The sequence below is a fragment of the Sturnus vulgaris genome, chromosome 17 (genome assembly GCF_052056855.1).
Source record: "Sturnus vulgaris isolate bStuVul1 chromosome 17, bStuVul1.hap1, whole genome shotgun sequence".
Classification (NCBI taxonomy): domain Eukaryota; kingdom Metazoa; phylum Chordata; class Aves; order Passeriformes; family Sturnidae; genus Sturnus; species Sturnus vulgaris.
In genome coordinates, this window is record NC_142259.1 from 11,852,048 (window position 1) to 11,864,450 (window position 12,403).

Consider the following 12,403-nt stretch of genomic DNA (forward strand, 5'->3'; position numbering starts at 1 on the left):
GTGTCATTCTGTTTTGCAGCTCCACATTTAATCAATATTCCCCTCCAAAAATAAAAGCAACATATTTCAAAGTCAACTTCAACTTATTGGCTGAAATCTCATCAACAGCAGTTTAGCCTGCTGCACTTCAGAGTTTTAATCTGTGGGGTGTTTTACTTGTCTGCTGTCTTTGTTTCCTCTTGATGACTGGAGATGTCTTTCCTTTCCCTGGAGAGGAAAGTCCTCACCATTTCCTGGCACCTGCTGTTCTGTTCCTACCTGGAGAGAATGAAACAGAGAGAAATTCAGGGCAAGATGCCTCCAATTTGTTCCCTCGAGTGCAGCCCTGTGGCTGCAGCCTCAATCAGCTTCACACTAAACACTTTAGTTAATTGGCAACAAATTGGGAGGTATGAGCTGATTGCAATAAATATTTTATTAATTTTAAAAAACAAAAGGTTGCATCCCTTCTGGCCCAGTTTGATTGTGCACAGTCACACGTATTAATGTGTAATTGCCACAGCAATTGGCACTCTGAAGGAGCTCGTTATGAGAAATTCTTACTCATGTATCCTCAGCAGGTGTCAATCAGCATCGTGCCACTGAGATCAGTGGAGCCAGGCTTATTTATAGAGTTAGAGCTCCAGCAGCTCACCTGTAAAATAAACCCTGGAGTGTATCCTCAAATATTAGCTGGGCAGAGGAAGAATAGATTTTTCTCTGCAATTTTTATTTGCATAAAAATGCCATTTTCTCCATACCTGTATCTTGCCTATGTGCAGAAACAAGTCGGTTTAGTTTTTTGAGAGTTTTGGTTTGGTTTGGTTTGGTTTGTATTTCAAACCCAGTCATGCTGTAGTTTGTTTGGTTGGTTGGTTGGTTGGTTTTGGGGGATGTATAAGCCCTGAGCTGCTGAAGTTCTGCTGGCCAGGTCAGGCTCATCTCCACCCCACACCAACAGAGCACAGGGAATATTCCAGGCCTTGGGAACCCTTGTTCTGCCCTTCCCACCTCCATTTGGAGGTGTCAGTGACAAAACCAAGTGTGGTGTGTGGCAGAGCAATGACAAGAAGTGGTTGAATTATTCATGGGGAATAAATTAGCCATGAGCAGAGCCCCTGCCTGGCTCAGGAGGATTTTGTGAGGAATCTCTGAGCTGCTGGAACCCAGAGCAGCCCCAGTGAACTCCACAAACCTGTGCTGAGACAAAGTTGGTACCAGAAACAGCCCCACTCCAGTCTGGTATTTCATTAGCAAATGTGATTTTCATCCAAATCTTGCGAAGGAAATCACTGATTTCCATAACATTTTTGATGGGAAAAAGTCAAAATAAATTGCTTCTGTCTCATTTTGATAAGGAAAAAAAACATCATCTCCTTAGTTGTCTCAATTAAATTCTTTACTTTTTTGCAGGATTCAGATGTTCTCACAATTTAGAGAAAAAAAACCACAATAATATTGAATATTTATTCTACTTTTTAGTAACATGCCCATTCTATGGTGGAAAAGGTAAACCATTTTTCTTCTCTTTGCTTTTTAATTTGAGAGTTTTCTGTAGAACAAAAATTCCTCCTCTATGACCAATTTGTTGTGTGGATGGGATGAATAATTTTTCAGGCTGTATTTTCCTCACAAGTTGTTTACTTTGATTACTTACTAGTCATTCTGTGGGATATTTGAGCTGTCACTGAAGTCATTTTGGTTTTCCTTCTGCTCCTAGAACAGAGGACAAACTGTTGGAACAGCAAAATGATGAACAGCAACTAAAGAAATGTAAATAATTCATAAATACTTGTTTCTGCTCATCCTGGGGGCCATGCACAGCACAGCTCCACAAACAGAAACCTGTGGGTGCAATGATGCTCCCAGTCCCTTTTCCAGCTCTATTTGCAAACAGCAGCATAAAAGCAGAGCAAACACTTGCAACCAGCTGTACTGAGAGGGGCAAGATAAGGCACAGCAGTAAATGTCTTCCCATCCCAAAGAAATGGGATTAGTCTGCTCTCATTAGTGCTTTATTTGATAAAGAGTTCAGTGGCAGGGCTCGGGACTCACGATGGGGTGATCTGCCAAGTCACACAAGGTAATGTCATGAGGCTTGATGAATTTAAATTCATCATCTTGCTTTAAAATGAGGTGATTTCTTCTGATTTTTTCAGGTCTGCGGGTGGGATGTTTTATTAGCACAGTCTGGGGTGCCAGGATACCTGAGGCAAAGGTGCAGAGAGGTGACATTACATATAAGGGGCTTGAACTGAAGGTAAAAAAATAGCTGGAGATGATGAAAGAAAATAATGAAAAATCTTCAGCTAAAATATCCATCGATGAATTCTGATATTTAAGGAATAAAGCGAATAAATATTGAAGGAATTTAAGCGACTGAAAGAGCTCCTCAGAGCAGGAGGAGTGGAGCCAGCTGGGGCCATGGGGATGTGGGGCAGGGGAGGAGCAGGGCTCAGGCAAGGATCCCTGTGGGATCAGGAGTCAGCTTGTGCCAAGGAAAGGTGAAGAGCCCAACCACCCCCCTGTCCAACATGTCCCTGGGAGATCAATGCCTGCAGTGGTGCTAAACACTTCCCAGGGATGCAAGTCTCCATCTGAACTCCCAGGAGCATTAAATTTGCCCAAGAAACAGAGGGAGACCTTTCCCTTGGCAGCTCCTCCACCTTTCCCACGGTGCTCTGGCACCTCTGGAGCAGAGACAAGTCATTGCACAGCCAGCAGCTGCTCCGGGCTCCCAGACCTCATCCCACCCTGCACACATCCAGCTCCAGGCACTAGGCAGGGTCCTCTAAGGGTGGGAGCTGTGCTCCACCACAGAGGTGGCTCCAGGTGTGTGTGGAGCCCTCAGCCTTTCATTTAAACACATACTTGAGTAAATAAATAAAAAGAAGTAAAGTATTTCACACTTTGAAATCTGGCAAGGGGCTGTTTCTCCCATTACTGCAAGCTCTGTGTTGTCAACTGAAAAAAAATGGGCAATAATATGTGGATGAGAGGGGATAAGTTTGAGTAACCCCTGGAGAGAGCTCCCCAAGAGACCATAGATTTATTATTTACCTCCCAGAAGGTACAAGTTTACTCCTGACTCTTTTCTCCCTTCATTTTTCTTTTTTCCACCAGCACAGACAGTTGCTGTACTTGTCTTCTCCTAAGCAAAGGGCCTTTATTTATATAAACAAGGAGGGGAAGAAAAATGGGTGGCAGGAGTGCCAGGACTTTCTCATACCATCAGTCCAGCTCTCTGCAATGTTTTATGGTAGGACAGAAAAAAAATAAATACAAACCAAACCAAACAAATCATGGGCAAACCTCCTACTCCACCACTTTTCCAGCAGAGGAAATTTCCAGGGTCAAACCTGTGTCACCTTGCAGAGAGCTGCCAAGTCCCCTCACTCCTCAATCCCTCTTTGTGTTTCACCCAGACTAAGTGACTTAATTCCATTTGGTGGCTACTCTGTGGGAGCAAAGCTCGGTTCCAGCAATGTGAATGAGCCTGGGTGAGGAGTTAAAGCCCCAGGGATGTGGGGTTTGGTAGGGCAGGGTCAGCCCCAGGTCCAGGTCCCTCCTTGCACACCTCAGGTCTCACTCTGAGCCCCTCACACAAACCTCAGCCTGACAGCAGCACCTGTAGGAGCTGAAATGAGCCTCGAGCTTTGCCCTTCTAGATATTTTTAACAGCAATTATTTTGGTTTTCCCTAAAGTGACTTTTCTTGGGGCACGTCTCCATCACTGGGGAAGAAGGGAGTTTATTGCAGCTGACCTCTCTCCTGCTGCCAAGAAATCCTCCTGGTGCTCCTTCATCCTGCAGGATCAGTTCTGCAGATTTAATTGATGGCTCCCTCATCGAGTCTTTCTTCCCTCAGTAAATTCACTTCCCTACAGCCAGCATTAGCACGGTCAAGTGAATCTTTTGCAATCAATGGCCAAGGGCGAGGAAGTTTTCCTGAGAAAATGATTGTGTTAGCAAACTTGGAGAGTTTGCTGCTGGGGCAGGCTGGGAGGGCTGAAAGGAACAGCACTCAGCTTCTCTGAGGCTGTATTATTCCTATACTTTTTGTGTACTTTGCATAATAATGCAATAGAGCTGACAAAAGATTTATTCCTGGCGCCTATCAAATGACACAACACAATGAGTTTTAAATGGAGAGAAAAAAAAAATCCAAGAGAAAAGGTAAATAAGTGGGCTCTTCTTAAAGTCTGTAAATGTTATGGACACAAATTCAATTAGTGCTGAGGAAGCTGCAGAAGCGTTCATTTTTCCTTACTTTTTTTCAAGCCTTTTAATGTCCAGGCAACAGGGCTTATTTAATAGATAAGTTTGTGCCTGTGCACAGGCATGAAGGCACATCCAGGCAATATACATCTGTGTGTGTAAAATCATCTCTGTTCTTCTCCTTTCCACCCAGGCACAGCTGTTCTGTTTGATGATGGAACACCACTTGTTGAAGTAGAAATATTTTTATAGATTATGTGTAATCTTAAACTGGTGGTGCTCAGGCATGGCCTATAGTGGGTGAATAGAGTTTATATAAATCAATAAGTCTCAGAGAGCACATTTTGGCTTGGAGCACATGTTTGGACTGAGAAGGAGCTGTTTATACGAGTGCTGGAACCCAAACCTTTTACAGCTCACCTTGCATTTTAAGGCCTTATCAAATTCTCACCCTGAACTGTGAGTCTCCAGAGAAGGCTTCACACAGGTGTTTATCCTTTTGGAAAGTCTTTTCAGGCTTTCCCTCGCCTGCCTGAGGATAGACCCTCTCAGTTATAGAGAGCATCCTCAGCCCCAAGCAGCCTCTCAGTGCTGGGGATGTGCTGCCTCACTGAGGGGGTGTGTTCACCACCCCAAGCTTTGCCCACATCTATCTTTACTGGCTTTCCACTTCCTACAGAGATTAAAAACCACAAACCAGCAGTCCTGCCTTATTCTTGCTGTCAACAGGAGCTGGCTGGAGCTGAGGAGGGTTTTGCAGAGCTGTGGCCACGTCAGCTGAGCAGGGAGAGCTCCTTCACCCATGGGAGCTGCCCCACCAGCCCCCTGGCACAGCCAAGCACTGATGTGCCTTTTTGGGGTGTTTCCTCTTGCAGAGGAGCCTCTCCAGGACGTGGTGCTTGGAAAAGGACCATGGAAAAGCTGGCTCGTTGCCTATACCATGGATTCACAGAATGGTTTGGGTCGGAAGGGACCTAAAGCTCATCTCGTTCTCTGCCATGGGCAGGGACACCTCCCACTGTCCCAGGCTGCTCCCAGCCCCAGTGTCCAACCTGGCCTTGGGCACTGCCAGGGATCCAGGGGCAGCCACAGCTGCTCTGGCTGCACACACCGAGCCTCAGCACTTCTTGAAATACATGTTGGACTGCACAGGGGGTGACCTGGGGGCTGTGGCCACTGGGACACACACCAAGGCTAATAAAATGCTCGGGCATCCCAAGTGTTGCTGCAGGACATTTCTGTGGGCTCGGGCCTCAGAGCAGAGAATCTCCTGGTGCTTTGGCAGGCAGCTAAAGCAAACCAAGAGCACCATCTACTGTCATGCCTGGCAGGATTACCTGGGACTGCCATGGCTGGGGCTCAGGGCTCCTATTGCAGGCAGCTTTCCTGACTGGTGCTGTTCAGCAGCTTATTAGAGCTTATTAATAAGGAGAACTCACAGAGGAATGGATTTTTCTATTCAGCACCTACATCACGAGCTAAACTCAGCATTTACAGGGGCACAGCGAGCCCCTCGGAATGGCATGTGATGCAATACCTCAATAAACCTAATTTCCAGGGTGCAATAATGCATATTATGGACTGTGAAACAATTAAAAGGGTCATAAAACAAAACACTGGCTTGCACTTTTTGGTAGACATAACCTTTTTGAACATCAGCAGAAGGGACATGTATTACCCTGTATTCTGTCAGCTCCAGACAGAAGAGTCTTTATGAAAATGGAGCAGGAATTGCACATCTGGAGGGATGAATCCATCATTTCCAGGCTGTGCTGGAAATGTGCCCTCAGCCTTCCAGGAAAAGCATTCCTGGAATGGTGATTTTTGTTTATTATATTATTTGATGTTCTGTTATTAGTTTGATGTTTTGCTCTTGAGGGGGCAGTATGCTATTTATTTATTTATTTATGGGGTGGGTGTTTGTGTATCTGTTTACAGTTTGGGAGTTTTTATTGTTAAACCCACACTGATGCTTTTAATTATTTCTGGTGGCTCATAGGGCTTTTGCAGCCTGTGGGGAGGGCAGCCCCATCACATAGGGAAGGACGGACAGGGAATAGATGGGGCAAAATCCCTCACTATTTATCATATTTATTATTGACCTGAAAAAAAAAACAAACAAACTTGTAACATCTCTGGCTGGCTGTCCCTGCTGTGGTCACAGAATCAACTCAAAGGAAGAACTTTTCCCTATCTTGGTCATCATTAGATCCCATCTGCAACCCATTTTGGGTCACCCAGCAGAAGATAAACTTCAGGGCAGATGTGAGCACTGGGGCACTGAGCAGAGGTTCTCTCCAGCTGGTAGCATGTGTTGCTGTTTTGATTCAGGAGCATTTTATACACACTTTGATTTTGTGGAATAAACAGCCAAGGCACAGATCAACTGGCCTCATTTTTACAGGGAGACTTTTAAACCTTTTTTTTCTGCCAGATCACAAAATGCATCATTTGCAGTCAGAGTTCTCTAAAATAAATTTGGGTTGATGCATGCTGCTCTCACAACAAAGGCAGAGGCTGAATCATGAATCTGAAGAAAGTAACTTGGTTTATTTTCCTTTCCTTTCCTTTCCTTTCCTTTCCTTTCCTTTCCTTTCCTTTCCTTTCCTTTCCTTTCCTTTCCTTTCCTTTCCTTTCCTTTCCTTTCCTTTCCTTTCCTTTCCTTTCCTTTCCTTTCCTTTCCTTTCCTTTCCTTTCCTTTCCTTTCCTTTCCTTTCCTTTCCTTTCCTTTCCTTTCCTTTCCTTTCCTTTCCTTTCCTTTCCTTTCCTTCTCTGTCCCGAATTTCAGCAGTTGGATGAGTTCTGGGGCTGGGTGTGATCCAAGCATTTCCCTCCCAGCCCCACAGAATCACAGAATGCTTGGAATCACAGAAAGGTTTGAATTGGAAATTACCTCAAGGATCATCCATCCCCCTGCCATGGCGGGGACACCTCCCACTGTCCCAGGCTGCTCCAAGCTTTGTCCAGCCTGGCCTTGGACACTGCCAGGGATCCAGGGGCAGCCACAGCTGCTCTGGGCACCCTGTGCCAGGGTCTGCCCACCCTCACAGGGAGGATTTCTTCCCAATATCCAATTTAAATTTACTCTCCTTCAGCTTAAAGCCATTCCCCCTTGTCCTATCAGTGCTTGCCCTTGCAAAAATCCCCTGTCCATCCTTCCTGGGGGCTCTCTTTAGGTGCTGGAAGGTTGCCCCCAAACCCTCCCAGCGGTGTTTCATTGTTCCTGCCATCGATCCCAGGTTTCCTGTGGAGATGAGCCCAGGAGGGCTGGGCTTCACGTGCTTGTGGAGTGGTACCTGCAGCGGGATGAGGCACTTGAGAAAGCAATCGATGCTCTTCTCATGCATTCTTAGAAAACAATTAGCAGCAGGAGTGATGAATGCGCATCTAATTACATCCTAGCTGTCTCATCCCCTCCGAGTCATGAACTACTTCAATAAGTAAAGGGCATTCAAGAAAAAAGAAAGGGGTTTCATTCAGTGACAACTGACTCAAGGGAGAGTTTCACACCTCGTTTATCCTGAGCCCCCAAAACACCTCCATGGGTTTTGCACATTGGGCTGTCACCTCTCTGCTAGTGCTGCCATTTCCTTGTGGTACTTCGGGTACTGCAGCATTTGGATGCACTTTTTATTGCTTCCATTATAATCCAAATTATACTTTTTAAAAGGGCATTGTGTGATAGGGCAAGGGATGATGGCTTTAAACTGACAGAGAGCAGGGTTAGAATTGATGTTGGGAAGAAATTCTTCCCTGGGAGGGTGCTGAGGCCATGGCACAGGGTGCCCAGAGCAGCTGTGGCTGCCCCTGGATCCCTGGCAGTGTCCAAGGCCAGGCTGGACGGGGCTTGGAGTAATCTGGGATAGTGGAAATGTCCCTGTCCATGGCAGGGGGTGGAATGGGATGGGCTTTAAGGTCCCTCCCAAGCCAAACCATTCTGTGATCCTGTGAAAAGCAGCTCCCAGCTCAGGAAGAGGTTCAGGGGCTGTGATACAAGACAAACTAGTGTGATGTTTGAAATACAATTTTTTGGCTGTTACCTCTTTGGACAAAAACAGTTAACTGAGGCTCAGCGGTGTTTGTACAGAAAGCCTGACCCAGTATCTGGTTTGGAGAACAAGTCTCTGCTTCCAGAGCCTTGTAAGCTGTTAACAGCCTTGTAAGTCTGTTAGGGGAGTTCATAAACACACAAAAACATGCATTTTTTTAGATCAACACTCCAGCTACCTGTCCCAGCTGCCAATCTGAGAGCAAACATCTCCACAAGCAGCCGCACTGATGGAACAGCCCGGTCCTGCTTCCTTCCCAAATGCCCGCAAAGATTTGCATCCATCTCATTTTAATTGGCCCTCACCGGTGCCTCCTTTGTTTCTGCAAGTTGTTCTCGTCTGCATTTCATGAAGGCTGGGGATGCTGGGCTGGCGCTGGGGATGCTGCACCTCCAGCCTGCCTCACCTGCAGCCCCCAATCAGCTCGCTATTGTCTCCGAGCGCTTCTTCCCTCCTCCTCCTCCTCCTCCTCCTCCTGAGAGCCTTCGAGAGGCACACAATGCCCTCTCCAAAGTGTCACCTGAGCATCTATTCCTGCCCACGGAACCGCAGGGAATGAGCATTATCCTCCAGAGAATTTTCCAGGCGAAGGGTTGGAGCAAGCCCTGATCAATGCACGTTAAAATAACACTAAGCTACATAAATACAGGGCTCCGTTTTGTAATTATTTGCGGTACTTGACTATAAGCCTGAAAATAACATTTCTCTCGCCGAGAGTGACTTTCTCCAGGTGCTTTTCTATGGAGTTTTTTGACTTCCCTGCGAACAGGTAGGCCAGGCAGTCTGGGAGAGGGACAGAGAAAAGTCAGTTCCTAATGTGGGAGGGCAGAACAAAGGGCAGCTGCAGCAATTTGGCATGATACCCCAAACTTTAAGGAATGTGGGTGCACAAAATAAATTTGAAATGGTTCAGTATCTACATTGCCAAATGCCAACAAATAAACTGGGCTTACTCTCAGCTCTGGAAAAGGGCACAGTGCAAGGCAAGGTGGGATGTGATCAGAGACTACTGTAAAACAGTATAATTTTAAATCTATTATCTAAAATACATAGCTCACTGTCTTTGAGACTGTAATTAAGACTTTTTTCCTCTGTGGATTTATCTTGTTCTTTACTTGGCTCATGGCAGTCAGATACATGGCTTCATCTTCCCAGGAAAACTTCCAGTTCTTTAGAACCCTTCTTTAATTTTTTTCTCTCCTTCCCCCTCTCCCCTTTTGTTCTTTTTCTGTTTGTAATTAATGCGAGTCACAGAATATTTTATATTTGGAATCCTGTTATTTGCAGACAGTAGTCAAGGGTGTTTGGGTAGCAGCCAGATGCTCAGCATATGCAGCAGAGGAGGGAGATGAAAGGCTGGAGGTAAACAGGGAAGATACACTGATGGAGAGACTGACCCCCAGCCCTCTCTGTGCTGCTGCACGTGCCAAAATAGGAGCCAGTCAAAAAAGGTAAACAAAAACTGAATTCAGATGGAAACCAGAAGTAATTTGGAGGATAAATTTTTAATTAAAAAGCTAGTATGGGATAGCAAGTTTAGAAAGATTGCTTCTGAAAGCTTAAGGCTCTGTTTCTCTGCCCTCTATCTTTAGCTTTTTTTATTGACATGAAATGAGGAGAGAGCTTTTCCTAGGTGCCAGATAGGAAAGCACAATCCATGCTATAAGCATCTTTCTCATTTCCATCCAATATTACTGCTATGCCCTTTGAAAGTTTGCAAAAAAATACAGAAGAAAGCGACTGTCTGCTTTCAAATTACCTAGCTCAAGCAGGGGGCACATGGATCCAGAGCTGGAACAGCCTCCAGTTGTCTTGTAAGGATAATTTAAATGAGTTCAACTCTTTATTTATAAGTGTGACATTTATTCCTTTGTATTACAGCCATTCCTAAATGCCTTAATGTGGGATCAATAGCACTTTGCTCCAGCCAGACCTGAACAACGTGCTGCTCCTCAGGGAGGATTTGTTTTGCTGGCCAGGGCTGTTTTCCTGACCCACCTTCAGCCAAGACCTGAAGGACAGGGCACTGCAAGATGGATTTTTTTTTTTTTTTCACTGCTTTTGTGCAGTGATGCCACCAACTCACCGAGCACATGTGGCCTTTGCCTGGATGGAGATAAATAGGAGAGGGAGAGAGGATGAGTGTGGTCACAAATATCAGCATGGAAAATGTGGAGCTGGAAATCTTACTGCATATAAACTAAAATAATCCTACTCTACACACTCCTTGCAAATTCACAATGTATATGACAGGGAATATGCTCTGAGCCCTTTGTCTCCCTTTATCTTGCTGTTCCAATAATCTATCCCAGTAGATAAAATCAGAAATGTCTGTGTGATTCACCTGATGGCAGGTGAATGTGCTGCTCCCCAAATCACACCTGCCTGTGCTATGGGAAGTTTAAGCTTTTGATTTGCCTTCTGTAGCCACGAATGTATGGGTTTAATAAAATAAATTATTTCCATGCAGTGCCTGTATGATGTGGTGGAATCACAGCAGAGGCCAGAGGAAAGTGCAAGGAATGGTTATGGAAGGGAAGAATTCTGCAATCCACTCTGCCCTAAGCAATGTGGTGTTAGAGACTGGGAACTGCTGTGGCTGAGAGAGATCAATGCCAAAAAAACTTTCCAGAGGAATTTCTGAGATGACAGATCCCTCTGCAAGATGTGACATTCTCTGCAATTACACACCCATGCCTGTCTGCAAGAATGGAGCTGATTCTTCTGAAACTTTAGGGTAGATCAATCAAATTAAGGAGGCAAAAGCTGTGCTGGAGTTTGATCTGGCTTTAGCAGATACAGATCAGAGCAGCTCCGGCCAAGTGAGGAGCAATTCACTGAAATCAGAGAAGCAAGAGAGACTGCAAGGCCAGAAAGGGACATTCCACAAGGCCACTGATGCTGGCACAGGCAGAAATATTTGAGATCTAATTAAATGTGCCTGGCCAACACCAACTGTCTGGTCTTAATATTCCCCCTCCCCAGAGGACAGCTGATACAGCACACGTTTAGACATGACAAGCTGGGCCTCAGAGATGAACAAGCTTGTTGATAAAGGACGAGGCAGCATTATATTTTAATGACAGGAGCGATTTGCATATCAAAATCCTGTTCCGTGTTTCCTCAGAGCGTGTTTGTGGAGCAGGAGGAAGCGGATGTGAGGCACAGGGCTCCTTTGCATTGCAGCATATGTTTGTGTCTGTGTTCAGGGGGTTTGAAGTGGCATTCAAGTCAAAATGCAGCAGGAGAATGGTTAACAGGGTGGTGTTTCAAGCCTGAGGATGCCAGCTTCATACAAGGTGTCTCTTTCCCTATTAATTGCAAGGCACACACAACAGAGGCCACTCGCTCTCGAGATGAAAAAATCCATTAGCAATTCCTCCTCAGTATTGCTGTTAAAACACCTCAGGCACGTCTGGCTGTGGCTATTTCAGAGAGGAGCAATCTCTGCTGCTGAGTCCTGGGACATAAAGCAAAGGCTGCTGGAAATGAACCACAGCCCGCAAATATTTTTGCAACTACAACCTTTGTTTTCAAATCCCACGTGGCATTAATTATTTGCCCATAAAAGTGACATAAAAGTACAGAAGCAAAGGAGCTCCAGTGAGGATTTGCTCTTTGTTTTATGGCTCCAGATGGTTTCACAGCTAAAGGTAAGTTGTAAAGGACAGACAGGAAGACAAAAAAATCTCGCTTTGTGACTTCTATCTACGAGACCCTGTAGGGAGAGGATGAGTGGGTGGGGGAAAGTTACCAGTCCCATTAACAAATGTGCCCAAACGACCTCTGTTTATGTTATATTACTCTCTCACTTACTCAACACACAAAACTACAAACATGGCTGATACAAGCTCACGTCTGACCAGCCTGTCTTGGCAATAAACCTTGACATTCTACAGGTAATTTTCTGAACTGAGAGCTAAGATTAGGGTTTTTTTACATGTATTTTTATGCTATCCATTTAAAAGAAAACAACTATGAGTTCACTGTGCTCTCCAGGAAAGAAAGCAATCCTTTTCCAAGGTTAGGTTCCTGAGAACTTCACTCTAGCTTTGTCCTCCTGCTATTTTTTAATAAGGAATGGACACTTCAAACTTGAGACAGAGTCACTGATTGAGTTCAAGTCCAGCAGCTATTGCTACCCAAAAGTAATTGACC